Genomic DNA, 23543 nt, shown 5'->3' with positions numbered 1-23543 from the left:
CACTGGATGGGGAGGCACATTCCGAGCTTATCGAGCAGTTTCTGCCATCGTTTGTGCTCTTAGTCGATTTCGATGCTCATAATGTTCTATGGGGTAGTCTCCCCACCTGCCCCACAGGACGAGTGGTTGAAAGTGTATTACATTCTGATGTTATGTGTCTCCTCAATGCACGCTCCACGACACAGTTTAGCACCGCAACAGGGACATTCTCTTCTATTGATCAGACAGTGTACTCTCCTGCTCTCACAGACTGTGTCGGATGGGAGGTTGAAGACGACCTCCACTCCAATGACCACTTCTAATACTGTCCGCCGCCTTTTACAATAAATGGAGCCTGACGGAACACCAACCAAGTGGCTGCTGTCCCAGGCGAACTGGACGCTTTATGCCCAACTGGCTGGGTCGCATTACCGATGTAATCCACGCTGTCACTGATGCATCTATATCTAAATAGTCAGGCCGTCACAGAAGGTAACCTGTTCCTTGGTGGAACGATCAGTGTCTTGCGCTATATGGGACAGGCGGACACCACTGCGCAGGTTCACGCACAGTCCGGCGGCAGAGAACCTTGTAGCCTTTCGATTAGCGAGAGCCAAAGCCCGATGGACAATGAAAGAGAGCAAGAAGCAATCACGGCACGAGTTCCTGAAGTCCCTTAATCAGTCGACTTCCGCCACTGCAGTATGGGAATCAGTAAGGAAGATATCTGGGAAAAGGATGTCTTGTCAATTAGCTGCTGTAAAGGACAATGTAGTCGTGAAAGTAGCATCCGCAGACATCGCTATCACCACGGCAGGGTACTTTACGATGTAACATCGGCCATGAGTCCAGTTTCAGTTATCCACGCCTATCGTGAAGTTCGGAAGAAGATACGCTTTTGCTTCCAAGAATGACGAGACCTATAACCTCCCATTCCTAATGTGAGAATTGGACACAACATTAGCTGCAGTTCGCGAAACCTGCTCCTGGGCCACACTTTATACATTATGGTATGCTATAGCACCTCAACGCTGCATCTAAAGAAATCTTGCTTGCTGTGTTTAATAAGATATGGAGAGATGGGGAATATCCTGTCTCTTCGAGGGAATCAATTCTTAAATCAGGGAAGGACCGCACTCACCCACGCAGCTGTCAGAGTGCCATTTTTGCCAGCTGCGTAGGAAAGACACTCGGGCGGATGATCAACTCCCGCCTAGTCTGAACTCTGGAATCTCGAAATCTCCCCAGTTGTTTCCAGTGTGGATTTAAAAGGTATTGTTCCCCTCTTGATTACCTCACCCTACTGGAGGCGGCTACATAGGAGGCATTCCTATGGAAGCAACATTTAACTTCCACCTTTATGGACACTGAAGAGGCATACGAGAGCACTCAAAGACACAATATAAAGTACTTTGTCAGCTACATGAATGAGCCTTTCGTGGCCACCTCCCATTTTCCTGCGGACCTTTCTTTGTGAACGGTATTTTCGGTAAAAAATCAAGAATATTCTTTCTGAGCGATCTCCTCAAGTTCATGTTATCCGACAGGCGGGCATTTTAAGCGTGACTTCGTTCGCAGTTGCGATCAATGGCGTATCGTCTGCAGTGAGGTGTCTTCTGCAGTGCTTTCAGTTTGAGGCTGATCTTTGTTTTTCCTTTTCCACTTCTGGTCCCATACCTTCCTATCGTCAGTTACAGTTGACTTTTAAGTGACTGAAAGAATGATCTACTCGGACAGGTTTTAATTTCTGTCCGGGGAAAACAGTATGTATTGATTTTAATCGTGATCGTTCTCTTTTTAGACCTCCGGAACCGAGGCTGTGGGATACTGTTATTCATTTTAAGGAGACGATGTTGTATTTAGGTCTCTTGTTTGATAGCACGACAGCAAAGTTGCCACATCTCAAGGAGCTGAAATCACAAGCCGTTAAAGCGCTGGATGTGATGAAGTGCTTGAATGGGAAGAACTGGGATGCAGATAAATCCTGCTTGCTGCAGTTCTGCAAGAGTTTCGTGGGTGCAGATAAATTTTGCTTGTTGCAGTTCTGTAAGAGTTTCGTGAGTCTTGAAAATTGGTGTACGGTCAATGGCTCAGCACGACTAACATATTTAAAGATTCTGTACACCACTAGGGCTTCAGATTGCGCACAGGAGCCTTTAGGACGAACCATATACCGAGGTTATGTGCAGTGGGAGGGGGCCCCCATTAGCTGCTCAGTGGTAGTTCCTTTTGACTGAACAGACACTCCAGCTCCGGTTGTTTCTGACTTTGCTGACTTTCCGTCCAGCTATTAATATCTGCGAATCCTTATAACGACTCTATCGCACTAGTCCACAAGGACGGAACGGAACTGTTCGGTATAAGGACAAAGCAGCTTTTATTTAATGTGGGAGTGTCACTGCCAAACATGCAGAGGGAGATTTGGTGCAAAGTTCCGCCCTTGGTTGTTATTGAAACCTAGAATAATTTTAGATTTGACAAAGAGCAGTCAATTTTAAGAATCAATTTTTTGTCATTTTAAAAGAGTACCAAGATTCTCACGTAGTATACACAGATAGGCCCAAAGAGGGGGGTGCTATCGGTTGTTCTGTCATTTTTCCTGCCTCTCTTTTCAGGTTCCGTCTGCCTTGTGCATTCACTGTCTTTGACACTGACTTTATGCAATTTTTAAAGCTGCAGATCAAAAGAAACGTGAACGCGGATCCAAATTCTCTCTGACTTGCTTAGTGCACTGCAGACAATCCATTTTATGCACCCAGCAGATTGAACTGGCAATAACATCCACTTGCACAGACAAAGAAAGGAGGTCTCATGTTGCTGGGTACCAGGACACGTGGGTATCCGTGGGAATGAGTTGGCTGATACCACGGCCAAGGAGACGTGTATCCTTCCCAACGTAACTGACAGTCCTATCCCTCTGCGCGCTGCACTGTTATTGCTGCGAAGGCCTGTCATGCGTCTTTGGGAGGAAGATTGGCAGGGGGTGACGGAAAATAAGTCACGATCAATGAAACAGACCGTGAGGCCATGGCGCACCTCCTTCCGGCCAGTTCGGATTGATGAAGTCTGCTTAAAAATAACAGTGTGTTTGTGATGTTTGTGATGTGCTGATCGTGGTTCGGCACATTTTAACCGACTATATTTTATGTAATGACAGGAGGGTTCAATCTACTTTGCCGGTTAACTTGCCCTCTATTCTAGGTAATAATGAACTGAATGTGGCCCCTGTTTTACGATACAATATTTTGCCTTTTATCTAAGCTCTTAGTTCGCCGCTTTTAGTATATTAGATAAAGACTGTCTCATGCAGTTACTATTTTCATGGCCCAGAGACCTTTTTTTCTGGACTTGCCTCTCAGTGGCTGCCCATATCAAATATCACTGTTTGTAATGGTCTGCCTCTACTCGCTTGCTCCATCGTACTGGTTAGAGGTGTTGCATGTGTTCACGTTAAATGGACAACAAGGAAGCGTATGTGTGTCTTTCGTTGTATTTTTCTCACTTTGTGTGCTATAGCCCCATTCGCGTCAGACAGTCAGCGTACCGGCGCTGATGACCGTAATGTTTCGCGCCCTCCAAATGCGACAACAACAACAACAACAGCGAACGAGAATGATATGAGATGTTCATCTTCTAAACGCCTCTTGTTGCGCGGGACAGCTGCGCAGTCTCAAGCGTCTAGTCACGGATCGAGCAGCTCCCCCGTCGGAGGTTCGAGTCCTTCCTCGGGCATGAGTGTGTGTGTTGTACGTAGCGTTAGTTCATTTAAGTTAGATTAGGTAGTGTGATAGCTTAGGGACCGATGACCTCAGCAGTTTGGTCTCATAAGGCCTTAGTACAGATTTCAAAATTTTCGTAAACGTCTCTTCAACAAGTTAACCACTTTGTCATAAATAATACAGCACAATATGGGAAGAATATTCATGTGTCCAGGTTCTCCAGGTAGCACAGAAAATGTGAAACACAGCTCGAAGTCAGTTTTTCTAAACTCCTTCTATTCAACAACCAAATTTCGAATTAAAATTTGGTGTAATGTCGAGCTAACAACTCAAGGGTATGCATCTGGATGACGTTTTAGAAAACACCTCTCATTTTCGAAGCACAAATCGAACGAGAGAACGCTCTGTTAGGAAATTTAAACACACGGTAGGGACGACAACGTTGATCAGGACCCATAATATGGCATACGCAGAAAGACAACACCCAATCCCTCCCTTTCCCCCCACCCTCTCTCTCTCTCTCTCTCTCTCTCTCTCTCTCTCTCTCACACACACACACACACACACACACACACACACACACATTCTTTCTCACGGTAAACAACTAAATAACTAGCCTCACCAAGCAATCAATGATGACCAACAAGTTATCACCAACATGTGGCCAACCACATTAACGCTGTCCATCTGTTATTTGGAGAGAGAGAGAGAGAGAGAGAGAGACTAGAATTCCAAGCAGAATCTAAGCGAATACCTCCCTCTGTAAGGTCACCTGCTAATTTAATCTCAATTGCTTCCATCCCAATAGCTGTAAGTGCACAACAAAATCTGAGTGTTGTCATATTCCACAGGATGACAGTACCAAGGCAGTGTTCTGCAATAAGTAGCACACTGGCTCGTTTTTGGAACCGTGTGTGATGCATATGCTCACTACTCTGTTCCTACACTGTTTTGGTGGTCTGACCAACGTGTGACATGCCCCAAATGCAAAGAGACACCGAATGCACCCGTCTTACGCACACCAGTATCATATTTTTATTCTTAGTTATCAGTCTAATGACTGGTTTAATATTGAGCCTACCACTTCGTCTCAGTGTAGCACTTGCACCCTTCTTCCTCAGTTATTTTGCTGGATGCATTCCAGCTTCTACCTGTCGCTTCAACTTTTTCCCTCTACATCTTCCACTAATACCAAAAAAGTCTTCCTGTTACGTGGTAAAACATGTCATATCATCCCATCCCTTATTGTTGTAAGTGTTTTTATTTCTTCCGCGATTCTGAGGGAATCTGCTCTTCGCTTATCAGTGCACCAAATTTTCAACTTCTTTCTATATCATCGCATTTCAAACGCTTAGATTCTCTTCCTTTTAGATTTTCCCACAGTCCATGATTCACTATCATACAATTCTGTGCTCCAAACCCCGAAACGCAGAAATTTCTTCCTCAAAATCCGATTTTTCTTTTGGCCAGAAATGTGCTTTTTGCCTGGGCTAGTCTGCTTCCTATGTCAACCTTGCTTTGTAGATCGTGTGTTATTTTGCTTCCAAGGTAACGGAATCCTCTCACTTCAACTACTTTCTGATCACAACTACCGGTGTTAAGTTCATCGCAAAAGTTATTCATGATATTCCTCAATGCTTTCTATTTCTTCGGTTTACGTTCTGTCCTTATTCCGTGCTCAGTAGAGTCTTCATTTCGTTCAGTTTGTCCTGTGAATCTACTTCGCTTTTGATAAGGACATAAATGTCATGAGCGAGTCTTATCATTGCTTTTCTTTCACTTCTGAGTCTTTCTTTTGTTTACGTCATCTCTTCTTTGTCATAGAGACTGAAACCTAGGGGCGAGAGAATGCGTACCTGTCCATTATCCTCTTCAACCCGAAAACTTTGTTCTAGATATTTCAGTCTTATCGTTCCCTCTTTGTTTTTATACGTACTATGTATTATTCGTCTTCCATATGAACTGTAGAGCCGGAAAAAAATGGTATACCTGCCTAATATTGTACTATAAAAAATGTTTGTTTTGAAAAATATAGATGAAAACGGGATTGTGGCATCTAAAATAATTACGACGACGGTCTCTTGAAACCACAGGAACATATTTCCGATTTCCTTCGCCGACATCGTACATACAACCATCTGTTGAGGTTCAGTAGGCCTATTGCGACTTTCATTTATTAGAAAATGCATAGCTTTTCACACAACCATTCTGGCTGTTAACTGTACTAGAATTTGTCAATATGTTCAGACAACAGCTATTTCCATCGAAATAAACGCGCCACTTCGTTCCCAGTCGCTGGTCGCAACGTAAATCAAAGGGTAGATTTTTTTTAATTTGTAAGAGAAATTCCTCCAGATCATTCCACATTTAGAACCATTTGCACCAACTCCACTCCCCTTGGATCTGTCTGACAATAATCGAGCTCTATGATCAACTGTGAAATAAAATAATACTGGGATAAGGAACGAAAGGTGTGTGTGTGTGTGTGTGAAGAACAATATCTGACACCTCTCGTTTATGACCCTATTTCATATTTTATGTTTGCCATGTCGTGCTCGTATTTGTGCTTTCAGAAAGCATCATGAAATTATAAGGAATACAGTGCTGAGAACGATACTAAAAATGGTTTTAACCTAGAGTATCTTCGATAATGGACAAAATTTTTTTAGAAATAAATTTAGTAACATTAACGTAAATGAAGTAATAGTAGTTCCATAAGCATCGTTATTTCGAAAACTAAAAGATTCACAGAATTTACTGCAAATATCGAGTTATACTTTTGAGATCGGTGTGTCTGACACTTTGGTCCATTGCTCTACGTGATTTACAGCATTGGTCACTCGTAACTGATACGGACCAAATGGTTGCTTATTCACAAATGTTGCCACCTTCGACTTGTTGGTAAGATTTCTTTGGAGTGATTTAACAGAAATTATCTAGACCGGTATGAAGGCATGCCAACACAGCTAGATCTCCAGTAAGTGAGGTGACTATGAGAAAAACTAATGAGAACCAGAGTGATACTTATATTTGACTTTTGTGATCAATATTGTAAGCACACTGGCACTGTCTGATTTAAAGAGTATCTATGTAGGTGTGTTTATGTATGAAATGTAGCCCAAGTCTGGTGATCTACACAGATTAGACTAGATTGTCTGTATCACACAAGGCCTATATTCCCGAAACATAGTCACATATGTCAGTAGTCATGTCATTGATCTGGGAAGTTAAGCAGAAACAATCTCAGTAAGACCAAGCACTGTTCTCCACCGACGAAACGCACACATGCACAAACAGTAAAATATATAGTAGTATGGGCTTGATTCAGACTGTAGATGCATTTATAACTCCATAGCCACTTCTTAGTATCAAAGAGATCTTTATGAATGTCAGTTGTAGTTTGTATTTTTGCAGTATGCGAACATTTAGCAGAGAATATTTCAGTATATATTACAATACAGAATTACATATTTTAGGAGTAATAAGATATTTCCTAGTAGTACATTTGGACTTCACATGTAGTGTAGTGATATATATATATATATATATATATATATATATATATATATATATATATATATATATATCTGCTAGTTCATCAGTAAAACAGTAAAATACAAAAACGCGTAGGGAGTAAAGTAGAAAGTGACAGATCAGGATAGGATCATACATAAGAAATAAACTCATGAGGATACTGGTCACATACATAGAAAAGACGAACGCAAATGTATAATTAGGAAAAACAGATTAGTTGGTAACCAAGGTACAGATCAAAGAATACTTCATGCAGTCGGTCGAATGTCAGTTGTGCTTTTTTTTGGTCATCATTCTACTGACTGGTTTGATGCGGCCAGCCACGAATTCCTTTCCTGCGCTAACCTCTTCATCTCAGAGTAGCACTTGCAACCTACGTCCTCAATTATTTGCTTGACGTATTCCAATCTGCCTTCCTCTACAGTTTTTGCGCTCTACAGCTCCCTCTAGTACCATGGAAGTCATTCCCTCATGTCTTAGCAGATGTCCTATCATCCTGTCCCTTCTCCTTATCAGTGTTTTCCACATATTACTTTCCTCTCCGATTCTGCGTAGAATCTCCTCGTTCCTTACCTTATCAGTCCACCTAATTTTCAACATTCGTCTATAGCACCACATCTCAAATGCTTCGATTCTCTTCTGTTCCGGTTTTCCCACAGTCCATGTTTCACTACCATACAATGCTGTACTACAGACGTACATCCTCAGAAATTTCTTCCTCAAATTAAGGCCGGTATTTGATATTAGTGGACTTCTCTTGGCCAGAAATGCCTTTTTTGCCATAGCGAGTCTGCTTTTGATGTCCTCCTTACTCCGTCCGCCATTGGTTATTTTACTGCCTAGGTAGCAGAATTCCTTAACTTCATTGACTTCGTGACCATCAATCCTGATGTTAAGTTTCTCGCTGTTCTCATTTCTACTACTTTTCATTACCTTCGTCTTTCTCCGATTTACTCTCAAATCATAGTGTGTACTCATTAGACTGTTCATTCCGTTCAGCAGATCATTTAATTCTTCTTCACTTTCACTTAGGATAGCAATGTCACGAGCGAATCGTATCATTGATATCCTTTCACCTTGTATTTTAATTCCACTCCTGAACCTTTCTTTTATTTCCATCATTGCTTCCTCGATGTACAGATTGAACAGTAGGGGCGAAAGGCTACAGCCTTGTCTTACACCCTTCTTAATACGAGCACGTCGTTCTTGGTCGTCCACTCTTATTATTTCCTCTTGGTTGTTGTACATATTGTATATGACCTGTCTCTCGCTATAGCTTACCCCTACTTTTTTCAGAATCTCGAACAGCTTGCACCATTTTATATTGTCGAACGCTTTTTCCAGGTCGACAAATCCTATGAACGTGTCTTGATCTTTCTTTAGCCTTGCTTCCATTATTAGCCGTAACGTCAGACTTGCCTCTCTCGTGCCTTTACTTTTCCTAAAGCCAAACTAATCGTCACCTAGCGCATTCTCAATTTTCTTTTCCATTCTTCTGTATATTATTCTTGTAAGCAGCTTCGATGCATGAGCTGTTAAGCTGATTGTGCGATCATTCTCGCAATTGTCAGCTCTTGCCGTCTTCGGAATTGTGTTGATGATGCTTTTCCGAAAGTCAGATGGTATGTCGCCAGACTCGTATATTCTACACACCAACGTGAATAGTCGTTTTGTTGCCACTTCCCCTAATGATTTTAGAAACTCTGATGGAGTGTTATCTATCCCTTCTGCCTTATTTGACCGTAAGCCCTCAAAGCTCTTTTAAAGTTGTGGTTAATGTGGTCAATAATTAGCATGCTATTTACTTATATGTCATATTTTAGTTTATACACCTCTTAGTCATTTTACGCATAATTTCAGTAAACTTCAAACAAATAAAACTGTTTACTTTATCTCTTTACTTCTTTCTGTCATATATTTCATACATTCTTGTAACTTCATATTATTTAGCTCCACTGCCCTATCTAACCATTTCGTCTGAAATTCATGTTTGTAACCGTTTCCTTGTTCATGTTTACGTTGTACAGCTTCCTTCTTTGTTTCCTCCTTAGACGTCGTTCACGACGTCTTAGATATCTTTCATTACCTATGAGAGCTCACAACAGTACTACACTCAACAAAATTGTTACACTAATGGCGCCACATCCTATAGTATGCAGAGAACACGCATTATAAAGAAACTCAATAAATAACATAAGTGTAAGAAGGAAATTCAACCAGAAAATTCCACAAGCTAAAGAAATGCGCTTTTGTTACGTTCCATTGTGTGTAAATACAAGACGACATTTAGGAAGTGTCACACATGTTAGTAGAAAAATATATATACAATAAACTTATCACTGTGCCATGGCAAAGAGAAATCAGCTGAAAAGTAATAAAAACAACATTAGTATTACACATACTTCCTACATATCACTTCTCTTACTGCGTTTTTTATTGTAAGTATGTTGTCTATCCATGTCACACCTTATGGGTCACTAATTTCTTCATTACTTCTAAATTTTCCCACGCACTTAAACTGAGGGACAATATTGGTATGACATAGTTTCATAATATGTAATGTTTACCTGTTAGACAAAGGAAAGGTAAATTAGTTCTTCAGAATTCTGTGGAAGTTAAATTTTATGTGCATGTAGCTATATATAAAAAACTTATTCATCAATATAAACAAGAAAATAGATATTACCACAAAGACTAGTCACAAACAGTTCAGTGAGGTAGCTTATGGTAAAATTGTGTAGCAATCAATGCTGAGCCATATCTTTGAGAAACACTTTACATGTACAAATAGAGACAAAAACGTACATTTCTTGAATTACAGTAAAATTTGCTTAATGTTACATGTTGCGTTGTTCTGATGAAAAAAACGGCACTGTGTTTAGAAAAAGGGATGAATAATTTGCATCAGCTAGGCATAAACTCTTTACCACAAATAACTGTATTGTCTCAAGTCACGTTATGTTCATTCTCTATCGTCATGTAGACACATCTTTTCAAAAACTTACCTTTAACACTTCCAAGCACAAAATGAATCCACATGGAATGAACATTGACTATAACAAGAAACAGGGTCTCTTTACCCTAACCAGTACTCACTTACTCTTTCTCTACATTAATCATCATAATCATTGACTCATTCTATTATAGTATGCATCATAAATCTCATAATTGTCATCTTGTGTACCTAACCAACATACATCTCGTTATCATGTTAAACATGTAGTGGTCTTTGTCTCATAATGTGTTTCAGATAAGAATTTTCTGCTCTGCTTTTGTCCACATATTTCCACATGAAAAGAAGCTCATTGTTATAATTGTAAATATTTTGCTTCAGGAAACATAACTTTACTACCTCACTATAGATCCTGAAAAACGTCTTAGACCAAAATACCTAATATTCCTCTTTCCAAACAACACAGTCACCAACCTAACAGCCTGTATAACTCTTCACAACTGGTAGAAAATGTTATATGTCTTTGTATTGTCATTACTGTGTAGATTCAAAACATGTTTATCAAGTGAACAACATATTGCTGATAACCTGTATATCCTCTCAAGTCATTTTAAAAAATACTGTCAATATCTATTTTCTTACAAATAACTTGTATTATTCGGAAACTAAATGAAATTTCGAAGTTAGTAGCAGTTTTTTATTGTAGTTGTTGTGACAACAAATCGCTCGATTTGTTTCATGATAAATGTTATTTGTTGCGTAAAAGAGTAGCCTGACTTGTCAGAAGTTGCACTGGCGCGCGATAGGAGTCGCTCTGGTATCCGCTGTAATAGCATTGTTTATTGCTAAGTGTTGCTGTGTGCTGCGATGCAAGAAATATTTTAGAAATAGGTGACATGTAGTTCTGTCGTCTGAGTACAACTTTAGTAAATAGAATTATTCTATATACCATTTGATATGCGAAATATGATGAAATGTGTGTCCAAATATTTTGAATTTCCACAAACTTGTCGTGTACAATTCTAAGAATGCTAAAAGTTCCTTACATACAAGAAAGAATTTGTGACTAAGATGCTTACTTTTACGAGATAAAGGATGACATTTAAGCACAATTTTCTGTCCAGCCTGCAGCTTTTTGGTGTTTACCTGTCCTTGTTGAGATTTAGTCTTCTTTCTGCAGTCTTCTTAATGTTATTGTATGGTGTGTCTGCAGCTCGTGGTCGTGCGGTAGCGTTCTCGAATCCCGCGCCCGGGTTCTCGGGTTTGATTCGCGGCGGGGTCAGGAATTTTCTCTGCCTCGAGATGACTGGGTGTTGTGTGATGACCTTAGGTTAGTTAGGTTTAAGTAGTTCTGAGTTCTAGGGGACTGATGACCATAGAAGTTAAGTCCCATAGTGCTCAGAGCCATTTGAACCATTTGTTATATGGTGTTGGTTACTGTAACTGTGTTGGTTTTGACTGTGTTGGTTGCTATTTGCATAATTGTTGTTGGGCCATGTACTTTGCGGATTTGATGTACCTGAATTGTGCTCATGAGAATTTGCATGATTACCATCTGGGTTAGAGTATTGTCTCTGATTATTTAGATTTTTATGATAATTACGATTCCGTCTGCGCCCATTGCCGTAATTCCTGCGATGTCTGTTATTATTATCATAGGAAGATATTCGGAAATTACTTTACCACACTATTCATCACTCAGCTGCGAGAATTTTACGCCATAGAGACGATATCGGTTATACAATCTGTAATTGTTTCTGTGCTTGGTTTTATGTTAGTTTTTGTAGTTTTTGTTTTCACGCGGTACAAAAGTATCATGCGTGTCATAGTTTCTGTAGTGATTGTTATTGTGTTTTTGGTTAAGCCGTTGTCACTGCCAATTTCAATTCCTGAAGTAATGTTTGAAATGCTTCTAAGTCATCTTTACACCTGCCAGCAAAAATTTCGCGTCTCAGATGTTATCTCTGACGTACTGTATAGGTTTGATAAAAACTGGTTTCAGCGTATCACGTCTTCAAAGTATTTAGCTGGGCTAGAGAAGGCACTTGTTCAAAGCTTCTTAACACTGTAATGGTACGTTTTACCCGATCTTGTGCGACCTACGACCAGTAGGATCTCAAAAACGCTCGATAGAAGTCATTTAAACTTGGGCAATCTCTTACTTATGAGCGCATTCTTGCTGCAGATTTATTTTATAAATAGCCACAGCGAAGTTATACTTTGTGTTAAAGTGTCGAATTTGATGGTAAGGAAGCTCAAAACCTGGAAGTGAATTTTGTTGTTGTAATTACTGAAACCTGTAAATTTGCATACTGTCAAATATGTTTGTAATCAAAGTTGCCATTTCTGTGTAAACTATATTGGTCTTTATTGCAACACGTCGACAATTCACTGTCGTATCTGGATGTATTGTACTTTTCTCGTGGTAAATCATCTAAACCCCATAACTTTGTATGGTCATCAAAGTTTTCTGAATATGATTGCAAACGGCCAACTCTGTCCTTTTCATCGTTGTGGTTAAGTTCCTTTCAGTACGCTCGACTGTTGCATTCATAGTGTTTCTATAGTGCTTATTTTCTAGATTAATTTTCTCATGGTTGCCTTACATATTTGTTTATGACTGATGTTATGCTGTATTTGAAAACTCTACTAGCATTGAGTCTTTTCAATCTCTGTCAGCATATGTTGACAAATATTCCAATTTCATTATCAGGTCATCACCTTTTTTGTAATTGTGCTTAAATGTTCTTTTTGTGTTTCTGAATTTTAAGTCAAAGTGTGCACATGTTCCCAAATTTAATTTGATGTTGTGTTAAGCTGTTCGTTCTGTTCTTTTATCTCTATAACTATCGCCTCGGAACTGCAGCGTTGATTTTAGCTAACAACTCGTCATTAAGCTGGTTTCTTTTCATGTTTTTGTGTTCTGTTTCAAGCTTACATAATTTAGTTCTAAAACTGGTAGTTACTGGTTGAAGGTCATTTTTAATTTCTTCCCTAATATCAACTGATAAATTTTGTATTTACAATTTCAATTCTTCCTATGAGTTTCTACTCTCATCCAGTGATTCGCTATTTTTATTCTATGATCTTTTTCTCATTTCTTCCCCAAGTGATTTACTGCTCTATTTCTGTGATATGCCGGTTTTCTTCTCCATTCCATGTTTTTCTTTAAGGATCTGGCGAACTGAGTTTAGAAAATTTGTCGGATTCGTCTAGTGTTCGTGTATTTGTTCAAAAGAAGTTGGAGCAAAAGCTGATTGTGATGTGTCTGCTACCAGTTGTTGTAAAATTTCGCATGACTGTGGGGAATTTTGTAAGTTTTCGTTAGACTGTGGTGAATTACGTAAGCTTTCGACAGGCTGTGGCAACTTATCGCTCACCGAATAATGTTAGCTAGTTACATGTTCCATGGATCAGTCTCATGGTAACCGCTGTGATGCAGGACGTGTCAAGTGCATAAAAAATGCACACATGCATCAAAGTTTTTTATGTTTTAAACTTAAAATTTTTATTACCTACCCCATTCCTTAAATTGCTCTTAAGAATTCTTCTATGGTATAGAAGGAGTTGTCAAGGAGATGTGATTTCCGTTTATTGTAGAAACTATTACTACTGTCAGTCAGGTATTTTATTTCAACTGGTAACTTATCGAAAAGTTTTATTGCAGCATATTTTACCGCTTTCTGTGCCAAGAGTATAGTGTAAGTCTTCCATTCTGCTGGTATTATAATCTTGAATGTGACTGTTGTTCTTAAACTGGTCAACGTTGTTGAGAACCAATTTCATTACTGAGTGAATGTACTGTGATGTTGTTGTAAGAATTCTTAACTTTTTTAGTAGATGCCTACAAGATGTTCGACTGTGAGTCCCACACATCATCTAACCACTTTCTTCTGAGCAGTGAATACTTTTGCTAAGTGTTAAGCTACCCCAAAATATTATTCCACGTGACATCAGAGAGTAAAAGCCAGCTTAGCAATTTCTGTTTCCTCAAAACTGGCAATTGTTTTAATTGCGAAAGTTACTGAACCTAGTCACTTTAGGAGATTCAAAACATGAATTTTCCAGTTAAGATTCCCATCCATCCACAAACCCAAAAACATAGTATGCGCTTTCCTGGTAGCTGACTTTTGCTGATGTGTTATATTTATTGAAGGAATTGTGTTCCTCACAGTAGAAAATTGGATGTACTGTCTTTTTTTTTTCAAAGATCAGAGCAAGCCCATTTTCAGAAAACCAAAGACATCTTTTTATCATATTTTCTATTGGAGTTTCATTTACTGGCCTAATAATGATGCTTGTATCATCAGCAGTGTCAGTTTAGCTTAGTGTTTCATATAAGAAAGGAGGTCATTCACACGTATCACGCACAGAAGGGGACCCATGATCGAACCCTGTGGAACACCCAATGTAATTTCACCCCATTTAGTTGAAGTGATAAACTCCCTCGTATCATCTAAACAGTATAAAGAAACTTCTTGTTTCCTGTTCTGTAGATATGACTGAAACCACTTGTATGCTCTTCCATTTATACCATAGAATTGTAATTTCTGCAACATAATGTCATGTTTCACACACTCATCTGCTTAGGGTAAGTCACAGTGTGTTCCTATTGGGGACATTTTACTATTTACAGACAGTGAAATTGCATATTGCTGTCTCAGTGAAAAGCATTTTTCAAATCCAAGGTATGATTTACTAAGTATCCCATTACTGTTGAGATGGTTACCCACTCCTGAATACATTACTTATTAGATGATTTTGGAAAATTCTGTAAGGGAGAATACGAGATTGTAATTACTAACATCTGTGGTGTCCCTTTTTTATGGAGAGGCTTGACAGTGGCCTATTTTAACCTGTGTGGGAAAATACCTTGAGTCAGTGATGGTTAACATATGTGCCTCAGAACACCAACTATAACTGTGCCACATTGTTTTAATATCTTGTTAGAAATGTCATCTACTCCAGCATAACATTTATTTCGCAAAGATTTAATAACTTTTCTTATTTCACAAGCGGTTGTTAGGTGAAAATTAAGCTGGCTAAGTTTTATTAAGACTGACTCTACCATGTATTCCTTGGCATTTTCTTTTTGACTACTTTCACCTATTTTTCACTTGCACTTAAGAAAAGGTTGTTAAATACATTAGCTACTTGTGTACTGTTGGTTAAGATGGTCTCATCCTCTTTAACAGTAATACTACGAACCCCAGCATTTCGCCTTTCAATGTATACATCATATTCATCTTTGCTGTCCCTTACAATAATTTTTTTCTTCACATAACAGATAACAATTACAAGTCAACACAGCACTACTAAATACGTTCGTCATGACTTGCCCACTTTACGGTACTGCTACGTTGCCTCTTCAAGTGATCTTGTATATGCCAACTGTAACATTTTAAATGTCGCGACAACGTGCGACAATGACGAGATGAGGCACACATTACGTTAACAAACAATACGCACAAAGCGACAAAATGTTGAACTTTATGTTCTTAGATGACGCGTTAAATATAAAAGTAGCAATATGTCGCTGGAGAAACGAAGACATATTGCCGAAGCCGATGAGGAAGTATTTAGCATGGTTTAAGGTGTTGGGTGCTAACTGATCTCTATAAGTTTTCTATGAATCGTGCACTGACTCAGCATTAACTAGCGACTTAAAGGAATGTTTTATTTGCGTAGCACGTATCCGCACATTTCCAACTGGAACTTCCTAATTGACAGGCCTTAGTATTAGACATTCACACTTCACCAGAACCAAATATAAGAAAAATGTTGTATAGATGTCACAATGTGTGTTCTGGGGATGGAAATTTGATGCTTAATGACTGGAAACTTAGTCAGACAAGAGAGACTGGTAGGTACAATCAATAAATAAATATCCATATTGCTTGTGTATAGAGTATGTGATGAATCACTAATAAACTTTGGAACGAACATAAGAACAGAGATAAAGGGGAATGACTATTTATTTCTTCATAATAGGGATGAAAATTTGTGTTTACCGGTAAGCGGCAAAACCTGTGCAAATTTAGTGCCTCTTCAAGTGAGGCTAGTTACAAAGCATCTCATGTCACTTTCTCCAGAGTAATGTTCACCTTCGACAAATATTTACTGAATAAGATGGACGGACGAGACTGAACACCTAGAAAGAAGAGTTCGCGAGATTCTGTTTTGACTTGTTTCATCATAAAGGGAAAACTGTATTGATTCTACATAGTTTCTATACTCTGGAAATCATTATCTAGAGCATGACGGAGACTATTTGCCATTGCGCTGCTCTTAACATTTTCTTCCCGTTCCGTTTGTGAATTGCACACGGGTAAAATTATTAATTACGTGCCACTGTGACCACAATTGTAATCTGCCAGTTCAATTCGTTTAACATCTCTGACAACGAAATGAACCAATCCGACCTATGGAAAACTACTCTGAAAATTTTCGCAGTGGGAAAATACACCGAAAGAAATGCACTGCCCGAATATTAGCTGATATGGGGTACTGTAAGTATTTTATAAAGCTGTTAAAGGGACTCATTTTTGCGGCAGTTTGTACAGCCCTTCCTACCGAGCGTTCTATCGACGAACAAGCAGACCGAGTGATGACAAGAGAACGTAGCGCTGCGTAGCGTTAAGTCCAAAGTACACACACTCGCTTTTTAAGGATTTAAACTATACAAAAGATTTATCAAATCGTAAATTTTTTGAGTAACTAGCAGTGCCTCTTCTCAGCTAAACTGTTGCAGATGGGATTGTTACGCAAGTTACTGGTGGAGGGAATACAGTCAAGGCAATGTACAGTGCCGGAAAAAAAACTAGTTGAATTGCTAAAATGACGTCGATTTTGACTCGATGACTGCATATGCCACTTGGATGGTAATACTTCACTGACTATGGTTTCAGTGTCGTCCGCCAACAGATAGCATAGCTAACAGAACCCCATCTGTATACTCTTTATTAGGGAATGCTCACAGCCAAAAGACTCAGCGTGATACAAACGAGTCAAGAAATCAGGCAACCGTACCACGAGACGCACTCGTGCTTCCTAAGGCCAACTGAGCAAGTTTGAAATGGGTCAGATTGTGGCCTTTCGAGTGACAGTATGGTTCATTCGGAGTATTGCGACACAAGTTGGACGTGCTACGCCAGTTGTGCAATTATTCTGGTATCAGTGTTCGCGTGAACATTTTCTCACCCGTAGATGAGCTCTTGGTTGTCCACGCAGCACAGAGGTGCGCCAGGACCATCGTGTTGTAAGGGCAGCAGTGGCAGACAGTACAACTACCACAGCACAGATAAGAGAACTTGTGAGCCAAGATGAGATGAGTCGACACGGACAGTTGTGAAACGGCCATTAGCAGTGGGACTAGAGGCACGCACATAGCTCGACTGATGCCTTCTGAGGATCACTTTCAAGATGGAATGGCACGCCGTCATCTTCAGCTACGAAAGCAGATTCTGCCTGCACGCAAGTGATGGTAGACTGAGTGTACGACTTAGACCTGGTGAGCACTGTCTCATAAAGTGTATTCGTCCAAGACACAATGGCCCAACCCCAGGCCTTATGATCTAGGACAGCTCTCGTTCACCTTTGGTGCTTTTTTTGGGAGGGTACACTAATCAGCACTCGGTGCTGGTACCTCTTGTACTACAGATCTGCAAATGTTATCATTTCATATATTCCATATGCACTGTTGCAACTGAGCCATGCACGGCTCGTGTACGTGCCATTTATTGCTTGTCTTTGCGGTACTGCTGTCCCGTTTCTTATTCGATTCACTGGCATTACTAAGTTTCTGGCTTCCCTGCCCGTGAGTGGCAGCAGCATTGCTTATCGATAGGAGCACTGTAGTACTATCTTTGTATCTATCACTAGTATTTCCAGGTCGTCATGTGTAGGGAGTTCAGTCGCGAAGGAGCAGCAGTGAGGTCCAGACAGCAATGACTTGCCCGACCGTGGCCGACACACATGACTTGAGTGGGGATGACCTTGGGTGGTCGTTCGTTCGGTCGTCTCATTGGAGACGTGTATTTGGTTGCCGACCACTTCTTGGTTCTCCGTGTGTGCCGACTTATGATTCGTCCTTGTTGTTCCACAGTTACTGGTTTTAGTATTGTTCGAGTTGTTTGTGGAAGTCTTTTCGTAGAACCGTTTGTAGCTTTAGTGGTTTTGACTAAGCAGCTGTTATAATGCTGTCTGCGTGCTGCAGGCATTCGGTCGGTTGGGACAGAGCAGCGAGGATGTCTGCGCTGTGCAAGGTCAGGTCAGGACCTCTGGCGGCGTGCACGGGCGGTTGGATTGTGAGGCGCTAGCTGCGAGAGCTACAAAGTTCGTTGCTCGCTGAACCTGGACACCGAAGTTCAGTGATCAGTTAACCTGTTATGAAACCTCAACTGCTGTGACATCTCTTCGTTCATTGCCGGTTGTTGCTTCCTGGGCCATTCTGGCTGGCACCAACGTATGATGTGTTGGAGTGGGCGTCTTCCTCTATGGTCTTTAACTATTAAATTGGTTGTTATTTATCAGTGAAGTGCACCAGCGGTATTTTCTACCTTGTGGCCGTTAACGCCCCAGTTACATCCCCTAGTCGTTAGTGTAGTTTTCCGACAGTGTGTTGTTTCCTTGCCATGTTGATGCCGACTGGCACAGAGTGTACTTCGACAGACTTTTAGTTGTTTGTTCATATTTTTTCTTAGGGTGATTATTGCGTCTTGGCTGTTTTAACGCCAATTTTGAAGATACAGTGCTGCTGGTATCTTCGTCCTCGGCTGATACTTTCCTTTGTTGTGCCATTGGTCAGGAAGAAGGCTATTGATTAGGCTATTGATCGGTCCTTCAGCCGTCCCTGGGTCGGGTTGCCATCTTATTATTTAACCTTGGCTGCCTGTCTCGTCTCACCTTACGTTAGAGCTACCTCCTCAGGCAGACCCGTGGAACACTTCTGAGCACCCCTGTTCTGTTGCTTTTAGATTGTGACTTTTATTTTAGTCTGATGTACTGTGTGAGGCCTTCAGCCGACTATTAACTTAGTTTGTTTTAATTTTACAATAAGGCCTTCAGCTGACTGAAATTAAAATTTGAAGATTGGTTTGTTTAAAAACTAAATTTTGAAACTTTGTTCTATCTGAAATTCTTGTTATCCAGGCCTTGAGCCCTGAGTTGTTCATTGTCCAGTTTGTGGCCTTCGACCTAGCTTTTAGGTGAAATATTTTTAAGATAAGGCCTTCAGCCGACTTAAATTAAAGTTAAAGATTGATTTGTTTAATAACTAAAATTTTGAAAGTTCACTCTATCCGAAATTCTTGTTATCCAGGCCCTAAGCCCAGAGTTGTTCAATGTCTTGTGTGTGATATTCAGCCGAGTATGAAATATTTTTTTGAGTAAGACCTTCAGCCACGTGTACTCTTTAAAGTAATTTTTATAACTTATGTTCAGGCCTTCAGCCGTTCTTGTTTTGGTGTGGTTTTGGACCTTCAGACCAGGAGGTTCAAATGGCTCTGAGCAGTATGGGACTTAACTTCTGAGGTCCTCAGTCGCCCAGAACTTAGAACTACTTAAACCTAACTAACTGCCCGTGGCAGGATTCGAACCTGTAACCGTAGTGGTTGCGAGGATCCAGACTGTAGCGCCTAGAACCGCTCGGCCAGTCAGGCCGACCAGCCCAGGAGGTTTGCAAGTTTTCTTAACCAGTCTTTCAGCCATATTGTTTTAATTTGGTCCTTTTATGCGAATGTGTAATTAAGTGTTTCTTAGGAAAATAAAAGTTTGTTTGTTTTGTGTAACTAACAGTAACTAATTACGGCTCCCTCCACAACCATAACCTGATCTGTTCTATCATGCGAAATCAGATTTCAGCAACAGTAAAGTGTGAGTGACTTGGAAACTTGTAAAACGGAGTACCAATTTTTTTCCTGGATTTTTGGAGCGTATCATGTTACATTGCAGATGACTTCCATCAGTCGAGACTTAAAGATGTAGACCTGAAATATCTTATAAAACTTCTTGTAGCGCAGTTCTTATAATATTTTGAATGATATTTATTCTACTAACAATAAAAGAGCTACTTCTTTACTTCCTGTGGTCATCACGTATATGCGAAGTGTGTATTGGCTGACGAAAACAAAGATATTCCTTACAGCAGGCACAACTGACGAAAGAAAATTGAATGCCTTTAGGCACTTGAGAGTAATTACTAGTTTTATTTAGACAATTGGGACGGAGGAAGAAATGGTCGTGGCCGCTTTTCTGTAGATTGTGCCGCGCAGCTAACATAATTGATCCAATTCGTAAAATGTGGTAATGCAGGGTACCAGTGACTGAAGCTTAATAACACCGTGACACTGATCAATCTGAAATGACAAAAGGCTATCGGAAACGATATTGTCCTACAGTTTTATGAAAAATTCTTTACACTGCAGAAAAATTTCCTTATATTGAGAGGGAGGGGGGGGTGGGGGTCAGGGGCTGAATCATACTATTGGTTCTGGGTGGAATCCATATTATGTGAACAGTCTTTTCGTCGTCTTTTTAAAGACAGAGGTGTCATTATGCCCACCATCAGAGTCAAACAAAAGCATTGAATTATTTTCTGCGAATGGTAAGAACAGATTGCGGATGTATCACTTAAAATTACACTTTCCCATTTTTTTCGTTTTTCATCTACGTAAATTACATGATTTTTGCAACTAAACAGTCGTTGTTTTTAAATTTTTGCCCTAATTTGTCTTGATGTTCCAGCAGATAGATATCAATCTGCGAAAACAATAATCCACTGATACGTATCACGGCACTGTTTTATACGAACGTCTCATAGCATTCATAGCCTACATTGGCTCGAAATGATGAAAATGCGGTTTGCTCACAGTTCTTGCACGAAAACTGACTGCCTTGCCTCATACATAGTATTTTATGGGAAAAAAAGAAGCTTCGTTTTCACGTCAGTCACGAATTTCTCTATAGCCTAGTATTACCTATTAATGACATCTCTCCTACACTTTTACACGAGCTAAACTTCATAATGTCACTTTTTTATTTTCGTAGAAGTTCTGAATCTGTTTAGCCCGGTGGAATAAATCTGGAAACCACTAATGTTTACCTCAGTTGTAGTTGCCGGCCGGCGTGGCCGTGCGGTTCTAGGCGGTTCAGTCTGGAAACGGGCGACCGCTACTGTCGCAGGTTCGAATCCTGCCTCGGGCATGGATGTGTGTGAAGTCCATAGGTTAGTTAGGTTTAATTAGTTCTAAGTTCTAGGCGACTGATGACCTGAGAAGTTAAGTCGCATAGTGCCCAGAGCCATTTGAACCATTTTCAGTTGTAGTTCCGAGCGCCCAGTCTCGAAGAAAATCATCAGTAACTGTTCACTCACTCTCACGAGCTGGTCTAATCTTTCGAAATGTTTTTATAACATGATCATGCGAGTTCCAGTTTGGCACGTGTTTTTTACCTTCTGTAAATTTTTCTTCCATCTACACAACTGATTTTCAGATTTTACGGAACGAAACCGGCTTTCCGCACTGCTTAAGTTTGAGCATTTTCTGCCCCCTTCGTTTAACCAAAAATGTACAGCCTTCCTTTGTCATTGAAATCTATTACTAGATATATTTTCTATGAACTTTCAAGGTACTATGTTTTTGTTCATAACTTAAATTAGCACAACTATCTTCATAACCACAATTGCCGGCCGCTGTGGTCTAGCGGTTCTAGGCGCTCAGTCCGGAACAGCGCGATTGCTACGGTCGCAGGTTCGAATCCTGCCTCGGGCATGGATGTGTGTGATGTCCATAGCTTAGTTAGGTTTAATTAGTTCTAAGTTCTAGAGGACTGATGACCTCAGAAGTTAAGACTCAAGGTACTCAGAGCCATTTGAACCATTTTTGTTCTCCCATGAGTGAAACAAACTTGTGGTCATTCGTACTGCGTTTCTTAGCACATATTCGATATCCACTTTTAACCATACCTGATATGAGTGTTACACAGTGGAGCAATATTCTGGAGTGTGTCATAAAATTGCAAGGCAGCTTGTTTGTAGGGTGACTGCATTCTACTAGCATTCTACCAGTTAATCTAAGCATGTCATCTGCTTTATCTACGAATGAGCGTATGGCATCATCTCATTTCCGGTACTTAACAAACTTCATTGGAAATAATTTTAAGGAACGCAACGCTGTGAGATTTCCACATGGAATTGCGAGAATAAAGAAGAGATAGAAAAAAACTATTACTAATTCCACAGATCACTGAGGAATACAAAAGAGAACTTTATACGTTTACAGGTAACCTTCCTTCATTGTTTATTAATGGATTTACAAGAGTGACCGACGACGGCTGTATGATTACCATTCTGGCAAATTTTAATAATATTCAACGAAGCTGCTATGGGCGACAAAATTTCACTAGAAAGTTGTCATAATTGTTGGAAACAAAGCATAAAAATCGCCGATTCCCTAATCTGAGCCTCTGTCACAATACAGAAGAATGTAAGATCGTTTTTTCCGGTACGGGAGGCTTCAACACGCGTGACAAGCTTATTTCGAATTTACGCAGCGTTTTTACTACAAAACGAATTCCAGCAACCGCCGTTCATTCCAAAGCCACGTCCATATCAATTAGAAAGTCCTGAATATTTCAGCGTAAATTTTAACGAGCCTTATAGGCTAAACTGGATATCTGTATTGTTTTACAGCGCATATCGCTAAAAAATGGAATTAACTCCCGCTGTAAATGCGCTCGTTGTTCATTGACAAAACAGGGAAACAAATACCGCCATCCGAACAACGCCGGCTCTCAATTGCAAGTGTACACTTAACGGCGCAACGAGTGCTAATTAGTGAATTGTTCCCCGCATCCAATTAAGAGCGATCGCGTTAGCAGCTTAGTATTGATTACTGTTTCGCTGGCGTTACGATTCGCTAATGACGTGAGCAGTGGCTGTCGCCGTCGCCTCTGTCTGCGCTGGCGGTCGAGCGGCGGCGGGACAGACGGACAGACGGACAGACAGAAGCCGCGCTCCGTCCTCTCCGCCCTCCTACCACCAACTGCACAGCAGTCCCTGGTCAGCTCTGCGGCTACTGAAGCGGCCACGTCCGCGGCGAGGGTCGTTTGCACGGTTCCGTTCACAACAGGAATGAGCGATGAAAAGATACCGTTAGATGTATCCCTTACAATAGAACACCGTCCTCAGTAATGGTTTATGTCGGTTGGCTCAAGGGTGAGCATCCGAGTCCCCTGCCGTCACTTCGCAAGCAACACGGGCACTTCCGATGCGTGCTGTTTAAAGAGCAGAGCTTAGAAACTTTCAGGAAATAGTTATATATCATTAGCCGCTCCCGGTCACGCGTTCCTGTGGCTCGGAA

Source organism: Schistocerca gregaria, chromosome 1 (genome assembly GCF_023897955.1).
Source record: "Schistocerca gregaria isolate iqSchGreg1 chromosome 1, iqSchGreg1.2, whole genome shotgun sequence".
Taxonomy (NCBI): domain Eukaryota; kingdom Metazoa; phylum Arthropoda; class Insecta; order Orthoptera; family Acrididae; genus Schistocerca; species Schistocerca gregaria.
This window is presented reverse-complemented; position numbering follows the sequence as displayed.